Raw genomic sequence first — 13,266 nt, 5'->3', positions numbered from 1 at the left:
CACAATTAGATTGCGTAGCTTTGAGTGAGCATCACTAGCAAATCTGGTGTAAATTGAGCAGGGGAATTATGAGATAAAAAGTTTAAATTTTCCAGATGTCCTTTTATGAATGCATGAATATTGGTCTGGGAGCATCCTACACAACCTATTAACCACAGTTGCAGAGAGAAAACTGCCCTCCTATATCTATGGCACTCATGATCTGTTTCTTTAATTTCTCTGTGCCTCATCATCCTCACCTCTTAATGGAAGTTAAGGAAAATTACCACATTCTACAATTGTTCTAAAGACTTCATTGGGTAATATGCATGATGGCAGTAGTTCAGTGAGGTGCAAACCAAAAATATGACAAAATAAACCATTGTTCTTATTGTTAAATAAATAGCATTGCTGCTTACATGGAAGAAGACCTTTGTGCAGTTGCAAACACAGATGTTGCAAGTGCTGGTGCCAAACTCGGCATCTATTTAAATTGATGGTAGTTCTCTGCTATTTTGACAGTGATAAACTAATTACAACCATAGCAGGAAGAGTTTTGTCTGTCCTCAGGATTAAGGTTTATTTCAAGATTTCAGCTAGGCCATTTATAAAGCCAATGATGGCCAAAATGTTTGCCATAGTAGGCTATAAATTTGGGGAAGGCACAGAGGTCTTAGAGAAAGACAGATCATAGGAAGAATGGCCACAAAAGTCAGGGAATCCGGAAAAGGAAAGATTTACACCAAAGAAACTTTCCTCTAATACTGGCAGAAATCCACAAGGAGCACACTAGGGGGGAGTTTGGGAATGTTAATTTCTCCCTGGGGTACAGCAGTCTGGCTCTATCCATACCACTCTGGCACCTTCTTTAAGTTAAAATGGCTGCTCATATTTTGGAAAGCTTTCCAAAAGGAGAAACAAAAGGTTTTTCCTCCAGGTCCTTAGGTAGGCTTTAGCAAAACTTACCAAAGCACTTCCCTGTCAGTGAGAAGAAGTCAGGGAATAGCTAGACCTCACAAAGAACTTGAGTCCAGAAAGCAGAAAAATGTGTAGGTCCTGGCCTTGTGATAAGTTAGGTAGTGAGCAGAAGCTCATGGCCTACATCAAGATAAATCAAAGGCAACTCTTTTCTCAGTTAAGGAATAAAAACTTGACCTCAACTTCAATAGGCCTCCAAAGGCATCTTCATCGCTGTGGTTCTCCCAGCTTTCTCAGTCTTTCCTCTAAGTGTGAGGCCCAGGGGAGGACAGACTCCTACGGAGAGAGGCTGGAAAAGGAGAAGTAGCAAACGCTGATCTGAGTGGGACAGGTAAAAGCAGTCTCAATGAGAAGAGAGAGAAATGGTGATTCACGTTGGTTCTGCCCCACAGCTCTTGGTGGACCCTTGGCTGAGAAAGAGTTTTTAGCAATTCTCCACTGCCTTAGCTGAAATGTCTAAGAGCTTTGCTTTTCACGTTTCAGCCTGTAATCCACCTGTAATTAATTTTTGTGTATATTGTAAAGTATGGATTTTCTTCTAATATGTATAATTGACCCAGCAATACTTAATGAATAGTCTATATTTGCCTTCTGATCTGCCCTGCCAGCTATATATCAGCTATGATGTTTCATTATTTGCTTTGATCTATATTGTGCTATCCATTCTGTTCCATTGATTTATTTCTCTATCTCTGCAAAAATACCATCCATATTAATTACTATCCTTTACAGTACATCTCATATTTAGAAGAGAAAGCAGTTCTATCATCTTTTTCTTCTCTTTACAATGATTCAGCTTGCTAAAACTACCCTAGTTCTTCGAAGTATTAGAATTTATCGGAATTTTGATTGAAATCTCATTCAATATTTGTATTATTTTAAAGAAACCTTGGATTACTATTTTATGTAGAACTTTTGTTCTCATTAATATGATGTATGTCTGCATTTATTGAAGGAGTTTTTTGTGTCTTTCCATAATATTTTATAATTCTCCCCCTGTAAGTATTGTACATAATTTGTCAGACTAACTCTTAGGTATAATTTTTAAAACCCTACTTTCTGTCTATTTCTGAATTAAAATTATGAACAGTATCTAGCAAATGTGTTATACTCATTTATTGATTTTAAACATTTATTCATTGTCCAACTTTCTCTATAGATATATCATCTGCAAATAATGATTCCTTATTTATTCCTTTTCAATCCTTATAGATATTTTCTAATTGCAAACCATCCTAACAAACTACTATTGCTCCTGCCACATGGGATAAGTAATCTTATTTTTATTTGCACAATTTTCAATAGGCCTTATTATTTCAACTCCAAATTCATCCACCAGTTATTTAAATCTCCTTTCAGGGTGTTTATGCACATCCAGGTTTCTCTCAACTTCATCTCCTTGGAGAATTCTTCCCCAGATATTTCTGAACTCTTGAAGTCTAGTCTAGCTCCCCTTAACACTTCATGTATATGATATTCCTCTCATCCTGGCTTATCTCTCCACACATCTCTTATGTTATATTTGCATCTCATCCTTTCTATATGCCAAGTCTTCCTATTTCTTGACTTACCTTTTCATTTTGGTGGAACATATCCTCCAGTGGATCCTGTGAAAGGGAGTACTGGAGGTAAATTTTATGAAGCAATGTATATTTGAAAATATCTCTCTTTTCACTCACACTTGATGGATACCTGGGTTTCATACCGATTTCCATGGTATATTTCATCTTCTTTCAGATTTGAAGCTATTGTTTCACTGTCTTCTAGCTTTTGGTGTCAAGCTTGAAAAGGCAGCTATTCCATTAACTGATCCTTTTTTGTGACTTGTTTTTTCCCCTCTCTAGTATATTTTATGCTCTTGTCTGTTTCCCCAGTAGTTAAATATAAAAACATTTTTATCCTTTTTACTGACTACTTAGTAACCGCTGCCTATCTAGTTGTTTTTTTGGTTCGGTTTTGGTTTAGTTTAGTATTGTTATATGTACCTGTCTTTTTTATGTTTATCTTCTTTGCATTTTCCTTATTCTTTATTTCTGGAAGTAATATTATTTAGATGTTGCACATCCTAGATTTTTTTCTCTAATATACTCGTTTTTTTCTCTCCATCACTATTTTTTTTTGCTTGATATTCCAGAATATTATTATACTTTATGATCTACTTAGTGAATTTTTCATTTTTAATAATATATTTTTACTTTAAAAATAGCCTCTTTCCTTGTGTGAATACACTTTTCTTTATCTCAGTATGCAATGTTGTCTCCCATCTCTCCGAGTATATTAATATTGCTTTATTCTCAGCGTTGTTCTACCTCTGCAGCCTTTGTTCCTCAAGTTGCTTCCTGTCTCTGTTTTCTGTTACCTTTCTTTCATATATTCTTCAGATGTATGGTGATTTTCTATTCATACTTAAGAGCAGGATACTGGAAATTTGATCGGAAGCTCTGACCCTCTGGATGGCACTTTATTGTGAGCAGAGTGTAGTTGAAGACTGGGAAGTCTCACTGTGTAAGATTGAAGTTTTCGTATATTTCTCTTGTTTTTATTAATGAACCACAACCAACAACGTCTCAAATGCTTCCCATGCCAGAGACCTCTGTTTTATCCTCTTAGGAAAATAAACCTGGAGTCTTCTTCCTGAGAACTTCCAGGCGGCAGCTGGGAGAGCTTGACTTTCTGGGAAAGAACGTGAGTCCCCCGAAGGACTGGGAAATTACTGGAGGAGCCAGCCTCTGTTCAGATTTGACCACACACTTTTTTGGCGTTGTTCCTAATCTGAGGCCCAGGGCTACTCCCTTTTGAGCTAAAACGGTGTACTCGCCTCTCCGCCCAGTTTTACAATTTAAGGAATTCTTGCGGATTAGGCTCTCGCACTCCGGAGGTGAGAAAATATTTAGTCTCGAGCGCTGGGGCTTCATTGAAACTTACTTCTTCCTAACTCTTCAGCTGGCTAGAGGCAGCAGAAATAACAAGACCAGGTTTTGCGACAACGTGATGCAGCACTGCGCCCCAGACCAGAGCTAAGCAATGTATGAAAGAGGATCTCCCAAAGAAAAGCTGGGAGAGAATCATCAATTCTGTTTCTCCGTTAGCACTCTCAGAAGCATAAATTTTTTAAAAATAATGATTTTTTTTTAAAAAAAAGAAAAAACTCTCTGTTTTCCTTCATACGGGGGAAGAAAAAACAAAGAAAACGGAAAGCCTCGGTAACTGGTTCCACTGGGGATCGAACCCAGGACCTTCTGCGTGTAAAGCAGACGTGATAACCACTACACTATGGAACCGTGAGCTGGGAAATATCTGCATGGCCACAAATACAAAAGTTCCTGGACAAATATACTAGAAAATATCTGATTCAATGATAGGTAATTTTGTTTGAATACAGGGGACTCTGGTACTAAATGGCATTTCCAGTGCATCTCACTCACGCACAAGGTTGAAATATCCTCAAGTAGAGTCGTCTGTGAACACACGAGAAAAAATTATCTAAAACCATATTCTTGATTTGCGCCCCTTTGAACACTTCTAGACTAATCTGTATTCATCCATTCATTCAAAGATTATTCTGAGCGTCTGCCACGTGCCAAGCGCTTGTCGCGGCGCTGCGGATAGAGCAGTGCAACAATAAAACCCCCTGGGTGGATGCATCTTACTTTGTAGTTCCTAGCAAATAACAAGTGCTAAATAAATGTATCTTTATTTCAAAGGAATTATAAACGAAATTAGCAGCAGTCTCATGATCTTCCTTTATTTGCAGCTGGGTCAGAGCTGGCCTATTGAGGACTGCTCACTAAGTTAGGCTTAGGATATTTGTGCATTACAATGGGAGGCAATAAATGTTCAATTGTAGGGGTTCAGAGCATGCCACCCCAAAATATGCCCCTCTGGTATGTTGATTATTTTGAATTAAAGGCTTCAAGTGCCTTTTTTTCAAGTAAACAGCAGGTGCAAGAAGGGCACTCTTACCTTCATTTTTCTTCCCGAAGGCAGGAGATAAAATACCCATGTGAAAGGTGCCCTCTCTGTACCAGGAGGAAGGATGCCTTCTTATCACCAGAGACAGGGAGTCAAGGCTGAGACACATCTGTACAAAAAAATCTTGTTGAGCTAACCCTTATCTTCCTAGTCACTTTTCCACAATTAACTGCCCTAGCCCAAACCCCTTTGTCTTGTCACATTTTCACAATGTTTGTCCAACCTAGTATGCAAGCAGTGAGCTCTAACTGCTTCTTTGAGTCATCATTTTTCTTGTGAGGGCTCCCGTGTACACGCAAAAATAACTTAATAAAATGTGTGTGTTTTTCTCATATTAATCTGTTTTATGTCAGTTTAAGTCTTAGGCACACCCAGACACCCTAAGAGGGCAGAGAAGAAATTTTACCCCCCCTACACCATCTGTCTCTCTCCCCTCCCTTCCTCCCTTGACACAGTATTGGTCTGTGAAGTCTCCTTCAAACTCTGGGCCCTGCTCTCCAGAGCCTTAGCGAAGAGTTGGAAGCCTTTCGAAAGGTGGTGAGAGCCACGAGGCCAAGGAGGTTGTTTGCAGGCCACATAATCCTAGTTGTTCCTTTGTGGTGTCCAAGGTTTTCTCAGTTTTTATTTTTCCTTAAAATCAAATTACAGTAGACTTAGAAACTGATGGACTTGGGGTGGTTATACCAAGTCAATGGTGAGCTAGTACCGTGACAGAAAGACTCAACTGGGCACCTATTAAACACTGCCTACTAGTATTTTTTTTCCAGGCTCTGAAGGTAAGATGCAGGATTATAGAAGAGAGAAAAATAGTAAAATAACCCAAGTACAAAACAGAAACTCAGAGTTTTTCTGAAACCAACAAGAAGGTTTTCTAGCTCTTATTGAAAAAGACAAATTAGAAGATAAGATCATGTGCCAGAAGCAAGGATTGAACCTACACAGATATGCAACCTGTAAACTTTAAGTTCAAAACTTTACCTATTCACCCATTGCAGCAACATAGGATCCTTGTTCTCATATCTTTTTCTTATAAGAACCAAAATACTTGTTTACAGTTTGGGGGGCCTCGGGTTGACTTCATAGGTCCATGAAACATCAGCCCAAGCTCACAAGAACATAAACAAAAAACAAATCTGTTGATTCGATTTGCTGTCTGACGGGAAATTCATAAAGTTTAATTCAAACAATTATTTTCTTAAAATATGTTATTTACATGCTATGACTTGTGCTGGATGTTAAAGAACAACTGGGTTCTCCCTGACCTTGAGCACATATATTCTAAGAAGGAAAACATATAATTTTATTAATTACATAACAATGTGAGGAGGCCAAGATAAAGGAAGTGTAGGATGCTACATAAGCACCCACACATCCTGGAGACCCTTATAAACCAAAACTTTGGGCATTAAAAGACACAATTCCAATAGATTGCCATGTAAAAAATCAATACACTTATCTAGAAACCTAGATGGATCAACATCTTAAATGTGAAAAAGAAAATCTGTATATTTTCCTTTTTAGAGAAGAAAACGTTTTTTAACCTGGTAATAGAGAAAGACTCTTTAAGCACAACCTCAGAAGTAGAAATCATAAGAGGAAAAAAAAAGATAAATCCTTAACAAAATCAAAGATCTCCCATTAAATTCCTCTATTGACCAAGTCTATAGACAAGTAACATAATGGTAGACAATATTGCAAGGTCTAAAATTTACAATAGTCTAATAATTACAATATACTCCCTGTACATCAATGTGAAAAATACATCAATCTCAATAAGAACATGAGCAAATGATAAGAGAAGAGTCAATGTATGTAAGATGCAATTCAAATGGCTAACCAATGTATAAACGGATGCTCAAAATCTTTAGAAAACATAAATGCAAATTTAAAAAAACAATAATGAGATTTATCACTCTACACATATTAGATTATGAAGCAGAAAGCTGGATAATGTTAAGCATGGACGAAGATAAAGGGATATGCAGTGCTGGTGGGAGGGTCGGCTGGAAAATAAACTAGGATTAATTAGTCATTCTGCTCCCACATATATATCCCAATGAAACTCCCACACAAGTACATCACGGGGGATGGATGGGGAGGTGCCATGGGACAGTGGAGGCAACCTGTGAGTCCATCGCTGGGACAGAAGATAGGAAAAACATCATGAATATCCACCATGAGAGTTTATGTAACAGAAGAAATGACTTATGTACACAGAGGAACTTTGATGGATCTTAAGGTCATAATGTTTTTTAAAAGGTATAAAAATATATAATAGACCATTCACGTAAATTTATAATATATGTGCACAGAACAAAAATGTCAACTTTGCAAAAAATACATACGATCAAAATGATACACAATAAACCAGTTAGAAAAGTTGCCTGCGTAAAGAGAGGAAAGGCAGCAGGACATGGGGACAAAGGGAATAAATAAATCTTGAAGTTTTGTAAGAAAGGGCAGGTAGATTAGGTGCAGGCTAGACTGGCAGGGAAGAGCTGGGGGACGACCAGAAGAAGTCAGGTATGCAGAAGATTTGTCCCAAGGAGATCTCCTAAGTGATGTCTCACCTCCCCAGGGTCTTGCACTTTGTGGGTGCTCAGCGAATGCATATGCCCTCATCCTTCCCCATAAAGCACAAGGCAGTTATTTAAACATTTCAGGATGATGGTCTGATCTGTTCTTCCCCCACGCTAAGCTGTATTCAGGCCAAACATGCCACAACCCCCTCTACGTTGTCAACCTGACATGGAACCTGTCAAATGAGAGGGCATGTTACTCTGCCAAGACACTCCCGACTCCATGCCCATTAGAGACTCCCACAGCATCCTGTGGGGGTTATCACACTGTACCCTAGTCTTCTCTTTACCTCTTTGTATCCTCCACTCAGTTTTACTTAAAATCTATGAAGGCAGAAATCAAGTCAGTTTTAGCCCAGAGGATCAGTGAGCAGAAAGAAACTATGCCAGAAGCAAAATTTCCTCCTGAAGAACTCCACACTAAGCAGCAAATCTGTTGAGGCCCAAACTGTCTCTGGAAGACAGCCACTGTCTTTGGCACCTGACAGTGCCTAGTTTGGGCAAGTTCGAAGCAGGGTGGCTGCAAATCTCCTCTGGGTCAGTGTGTCCTCATCTGTGCTTGCTTTCTTGTGCCAGGTGAAATAAAATAGAAGGAAGCTTGATAGTCCTGTTTAAGTGCAGTGAATTAGCTCAGAAGCTAACACCGTGGGCTTTGTAAGCTGGCAGTAGTGAGATTCTTACATCCCTTGTTGTTTGTTTAGAGGTTTGGGGGGCAAATTTTTAAAACTTGCTTTCTTTACCTCCCTCCAGAATACAAATTTTGTAAGGGAAGAAATTTTTTTCTATTTTGTTCACTGTTCTACCTCCAATACCTAGAAAAGTACTTGAAATACGGTAATGACAATTGTGGACAAAATAAATTAACAGAAACAAATTTAAAATGTGTTGCAATATCCAATATTTCCTCTAGAGGGCAATAGTCACCCTAAAATAGGAATTTAACTCATTTCGATTTGAAATCATTTTTAAAACCTTGCATTGAAGAATGCATTTTTTAAACGTAGAAGTTTCATTTTAATATGAGTTCAGAAAGAGAGATGTGTTCTCTTTGCTACAAAGTCAAATAAATTTCTGGCAAATTGCTGCATTTCACAGAAAAATTTACAAATATGATATAATTGACCAATGTCCTAGAGGTGGGCCCTGTGGCTTAGCTGGTCAAAGCGCCTGTCTAGTAAACAGGAGATCCTGGGTTCGAATCCCAGCGGGGCCTTCTCTGTTTGGTTTTGTATTTTCAATAGTGTAGTTGCCACTAAATATGTGGGAGATGTTTTGAGAAATTTATATAGCTGGTAAAGCCTGTACTGAATTGTTATTCCAATTGTAGTCTCTTGCCAGATAATTCATCACAATATGAGGGTTTGGGATGAAGGGGAAAATAAATAAGGTTGCTGTAGTTCCTAGAAAGTGATGAATTTACTGATGATTGGTTAAGACTAAGATAAGAATTGAGCAAAAACTATCTTGCAGTAGGAGATAGAGAGTAACTTTCAAATTGTCTTGGAAGTTCAGTCTCAGATCTCTTAGCCTGTCACAGCCAACATTTTCAGCAAAATGATGGATTTTGGTTGTCAGTGTCAGGCAAATAATTAATAAGCCATGGCATCTGGTTTGGAGTCAGACTCATTTTTACTCTCGAGAACAAGTAAGAGAGTACTGGTGAAATTTAGACTGTCACCACGTTGGCCTTGGATGTACATCCCTAAGACCTGTCTTATTTACGCATCAGTAGAACCTACTGAGTGCAAGGGGAAAAACTGGAGCTCAATGACATTTTTAGGAAATAAATCACAAATAGATTATCACTTCCTTGAATCGTAAGTGACATTGTGGTTGTGGGAGATCAGAACTGGCCACCCCAAAATGTGTCTCTTTGGCATGAGGATTATTTTAGGATGGCTACTTTTAAAAACTGCAGACCTAGGAGAAGCTCCGAAAGGTAGAATTTACCCTTTGTGAGAGAAATTTACAATTGTATGGGGAATCTCCATCTGTAAAGCTAACTCCCTCTCTGTAACAGGAAAAAGGGGGCATGACCTTATCTCTAGAAACCCTTATGAATGCAGAAGGTGAAGACTTACATCTGCAATAATAACCTTACTCTTGTTTACTTTGCTTTTCTAGTAATCTCCCATAACTGACTCCCCCCACCCCTAACATCCTCCTTTGTCTTTAGCTGAAGATAGTATTTCAGATGAGAGCCTCTCTCCTTTTGGTGAGTTACTCAGTTTGCCTGGGTTTCTCCCATGTATACATGTATACACGCCCTCCCTCTATTTGCCTAAAAGCAGGACATAAATTAACAAAAAGTTTCTTTCTTCCCTCTGTACCAGGAAGGACAAAGGTTAATCACCGGAGACAACTTGAGACCCTATCAGCCTGGAATCTAAATAACAAACTTTACTAACTTGTCTTTCTTTCCACCCTTGGAAGCCTAAAACTGCTTTCCTTTGTCCTGTCATTTCTCCACAAATTTATTGCTCTTTGTTGAAGATGCTATATTAGCTGGAATTCTAAGCCACCTCTGAGAGTGAAGTCATTTTTCCCTAGGTATCTCCCACATATACATGACATGTTGATAAGCTTATGCTTGTTTTTCTCTTGTTAACCTGTGTTTTATTACAGGGATCTCAGCTAAGAACTCAGAAGGGTAGAGGGAAAATTATTTTTCCTCCCCTACAGTCACAAGTTTCACATAACTTTAATACTGCAGTATTCTCTCCTTTCAAACTAAATACAGTGAATGTTGAAAATACCTTTAGACCCATATATCCTATATTAAAATGTTGTTATTCCTGCCCTATATGTACCAAAATCTCAGTCATGGAGGAACAAATGTGTTCTCAAATACCTGTCAATAGGCCCCTGACAAATAAAAATGGCAAGTAATAGGATATATTGGAGTATATGAGAAAGCCATTTTGTGTAAACCTAATTCGGCCTGACCTTGTCTTTCCAAAAGGGCCTGACCGAGGCCGTTGAGCATGCATTGTATATCTGCTTTAGATATTCCCTAGGGCAAGAGCAAAGGCCCTTGAGATAAAGGTGCAACTTCCCTCCCCCTCCCAACGTTGGCATTCCCTTAAGGATTAAGCATCTTTCCTTAGGTTAGGAACTGATTGCTGAGCTCACCTGTGACCACTCAGCTCGAGACAACAGACTTGCCTCCTGCTATGCCCTCCGAGATAGCAGACCCACTACCTGCTGTGTCCATCAAGCGCTGTGCAGACAGGACAATCTTGTGACTATTGTGGGAGGAACATTTCAATCATATGTGAAACGTCCTGTATGGGGGTATTTAACCACTCTGTATACCTCACTTCCTTGGTGCCCTTTCTTCCTTCGGGAAGAAAGGCCCTGGGCCATGGTCCTTGATGTGGGATCTGTGAGCCGAGGAGTCGAAAGAAAGATTTCTTAGACTCTCAAGATCTGGCAGTAGTGCTCTTTTATTTAGAGAATAGTGTGGAATAGCATGGGGACAGGACCCATGGGCAGTCAGAGCTTCTGCTGCCGCCGCTTCTGCTGCCCCCACTGGCATGGGGACAGGACCCATGGGCAGGCAGAGCTGGTGCGTGGGGACAGGACCCACGGGCGGTCAGAGCTCCTGCTGCTGCCCCGAGTTGAGGGTTAGGGCTAATTTTATAAGGCATGGGTACGTGACTTATTTTTACTGGAAAAAAAGAAAAGCTGATGTAAAAAGTCATTATATGATTTCAGTGCAGATGGGGTCTGGTTATTGTGCGGTCATATAACTTTAGATACAAATCTGGCCATATAGATCGGCATGTAGGTGAGGATGCCCTGGGCTTTGCTCCCTGGGGCGGTCCTAATTCATACCATAAAAAAAGTCCACTGGGTCGTATAGTTTGGCATGTAGGCCAGGTCACCTTGGGCTTCTCTAGCTGGGGCAGCCTTAATCCACATCAGTCCTCATATTTCAGCTCAGAATAAACTCACCGAAATTTTCATTTATAGATTGGTTGTGGATTATTTTCGTCGACACCCCAAACAACCCTTGTCTGAAATATTAAGTGGACCACACAAATCCAGAGCCAAACTCTGACTGCCTAACACCTGTCAGTTGCTCTAAACTCAGCCTACACATTGAAGGGAGGCTTCCTCCATTATCAATACATCCCCGGGCTACCCTCACAGCATGGTTGAAGGACAAGGAAGTTGAACACTGTCTCCTTTATTTCTGTTATATTTAGGAAAGAAGAAGGAAGGAAGGAAGGAAGGAGGAATGACAGAAGATGAGACAGAACATGATGCCAACATCATTTAAAGTTTTGCAAGACCATAGATTCAGTGAAGTTTTTTATAGAGGAGTGACATGAAATCTCAGAAAGTTAATGATTAAAACACATTCAAAAAAGCAAGGCAGATAGACCAAAACAAACAAACAAAAAGGCTTCAAGCAAAAGGAAAAACATTTGAAAATAAGATTATCTGATCATTTACTAGCAGTTGCCTTGGTTTTTAAAAAGACAGATTTATAAATCAGATTCTGAAATATGATTTTTTAATGATGTACTTATTTCTTTATCTATTTATTTACATTCCAGAACTGGCAGAACATTTCTGAAACACAGGATTACACCTGAAGAGCCTGCTGTTCCTTGTTTTAATTCTCCAGTGGGCCGATCAGTTCACGTGGGAGTGCAGTCACTTGTCAGAAGACTAGTATTTAAATGGCTCTTTCAATTGGAATGCTGCTGTTGAGAAACATTATAAACAATTGGTTAGACTATGTCTTGAAGATTTTAATATCTAGAAATACAAACTTGGAATGCTTGTTTCATTATAAACATACCTACAGTATGACAGGGTTTTATTTTACCAGTAACCATTCTATAGATGAGAGAAATAAGGTGAGTTTACTTGAGCCAGAGTGAGGATTATAACCCAGGAAAGCCTTAGAAAGTGTTCCAGAGAAGCATGGTTTTCAGTACAGTCTTATATATTTTTAGAACAAAGAACATACATTAAACACACTCAGGATACATTTTCATCAAAGTTTCAAAGAGGTATTCAGTTGCAATAGCAAGTCAACATGATCTTGATGTCCAGAAAGGGACTAATCACAGCCTTACCCGTCTGGAGTAGGAGAAGTATGCATTCTTAAGAGAGTGCATTCTTTACTCTAATGGTTAAAGCAGATGTACAATGTATGTTTCATAGGCCATAAGTCAGGCTTTTTTAGTTCAAGCCGAATCAATTTTGAACCTAAAGAGTTACCCAATGTGCCTCAATACGTGAAAATCTCTTGTCACCTCTAATTATTGAAGGAAAGGCTTCTCAACCAGGAATGAGCTAAAGTTCTTTACAATCATGTTACTTTCTATGTTTGTTTTAAAATATTTTATTGTCACTTTGAAACAAGTAGCCAAGTGTTTTCTCAAGAAATCACAATCCAAGTCCTACCTTAAGTATTCAAATGGCCTGACAACTTTTAATTTTTGGCTACCCCAAATCAAATCCTAAATGGAAAATAAAACTTTCAAGATATATTTTGCACCTAAAACTGTCCTTCAGACTTCCCAGAAGGCCCCTGGAAATCATAAAGATTTGTTCTTTCACCTTGCAAAAGGAGAGATGCTGGCAAGAATTAGGGTTATTTGATATGTTACTGTTGATGAACTGCACAGGAAAAGTTGTCAAATCAGAAGTGATACCAGAAGACAACCGAGGAGAAGGAGAAGGAGAAGGTAGAGAAGGAAAAGGAGCAGGAGGAAGAGAAGGAGGGAAAGAAGGGGAA

The 13,266-nt window shown here is 39.0% G+C and overlaps 2 non-coding genes across 2 annotated transcripts; one reads left to right on the top strand and one right to left on the bottom strand.

Annotated features, from left to right (window-relative positions):
* Positions 1 to 4,165: 4,165 nt before the first annotated feature.
* TRNAV-UAC (transfer RNA valine (anticodon UAC)) lies at positions 4,166 to 4,238 on the bottom strand. The gene has a single exon. It is a non-coding gene; the product is annotated as a tRNA-Val (tRNA).
* Positions 4,239 to 8,647: 4,409 nt separating this feature from the next.
* On the top strand, positions 8,648 to 8,721 carry TRNAT-AGU (transfer RNA threonine (anticodon AGU)). Its single transcript has one exon. It is a non-coding gene; the product is annotated as a tRNA-Thr (tRNA).
* Positions 8,722 to 13,266: the final 4,545 nt, after the last annotated feature.

Source organism: Equus quagga, chromosome 15 (assembly GCF_021613505.1).
Source record: "Equus quagga isolate Etosha38 chromosome 15, UCLA_HA_Equagga_1.0, whole genome shotgun sequence".
Classification (NCBI taxonomy): domain Eukaryota; kingdom Metazoa; phylum Chordata; class Mammalia; order Perissodactyla; family Equidae; genus Equus; species Equus quagga.
Note: the sequence above shows the minus strand (reverse complement) of the source record. Positions and strands in the feature narration are given on the sequence as shown.